Source organism: Neomonachus schauinslandi, unplaced genomic scaffold (assembly GCF_002201575.2).
Source record: "Neomonachus schauinslandi unplaced genomic scaffold, ASM220157v2 HiC_scaffold_5992, whole genome shotgun sequence".
NCBI classification, from domain to species: domain Eukaryota; kingdom Metazoa; phylum Chordata; class Mammalia; order Carnivora; family Phocidae; genus Neomonachus; species Neomonachus schauinslandi.
This window is the reverse complement of record NW_025414680.1, coordinates 571-1573: the sequence shown is the minus strand read 5'-3', so window position 1 is coordinate 1573 and position 1003 is coordinate 571. Positions and strand designations below refer to the sequence as shown.

Here is a 1003-nt window from a genome sequence, read left to right as displayed (position 1 = left end):
AGTGTCCCGAGGGGACCTGTGTGTGGTCTCAGCAGGTGCTTCCTCCCAGGGCTGGCCGCAGGGCTGAAGCCAACCTCCATCCTCTTCAGTGTGTGATGTGAACTGAGCTCAGCACCAGTGCTCAGGGAAAGAGAGGGGCACGGACTCACTGGATGGACCGTATTTGCATATAGAGACCCACATGTGGCAGAGGCTGGAGGAGAAAAGGAGGCCTAGGGCAGCCCAGCCCAGTTGGGAACCTGGGTCTGTGTCACCATGGCCTGGACTCCTGTCTTCCTGGGGATGCTCTTTTACTGCAAAGGTAGAGATTGGCCTCGGGGAACGGCCTGCATCACCCCTCTGCTTCCAAGTCTAGAGAAAATTTACATCGAACCTATCCAATATCCTAAGGGTTTGTGTGTTTGCAGGTTCCCTGTCCCAGCCCGAGCTGACCCAGTCGCCCTCCCTCTCGGCATCTTTGGGATTGACAGACAGCTAACCTGCACCCTGAGCAGGGACATCAGTGTTGGTGGCTCTAACATCTACGGGATCCTGCAGCAGCCAGGGAGCCTTCCCCAGGGTCTGCTGTACTACTCCTCAGACTCCAATAAGCAAAGGGCTCCGGGGTCCCCAGCCGCTTCTCTGGCTCTAAAGACGCATCGACCAATGCAGGGCTTCTGCGCATCTCGGGGCTGCAGGCTGAGGCCGAGGCGGACTATCACTGGGCTACAGCTCACGGCGGTGGAAGCAGGTACCACGCCTCACAGTGTCTCAGACAACGAGGAAGTGGGTTTAAAACCTCTGGACCCACGGATCTTGTTTCTGAGCCGCTTTTTGTAAGAAACTTACCTGGAGAGACATAGCGGGGTGGTCTCTTCTGCACGATGTCCTATCCTTCAACAGGGAAAGAGGAAGAGTCATGTAATGCACGCAAAGTGACAGAAAATGGTGGCATCCGAGGAAGACACAGACACATGAGATATCCGAGCCCAACTGCACACCCCCACTCAATCTGGAGAAGATG

The 1003-nt window shown here is 55.9% G+C and overlaps 1 pseudogene; it reads left to right on the top strand.

Moving 5' to 3' along the window:
- Positions 1 to 255: 255 nt before the first annotated feature.
- On the top strand, positions 256 to 730 carry LOC123324004 (annotated as a pseudogene).
- Positions 731 to 1003: the final 273 nt, after the last annotated feature.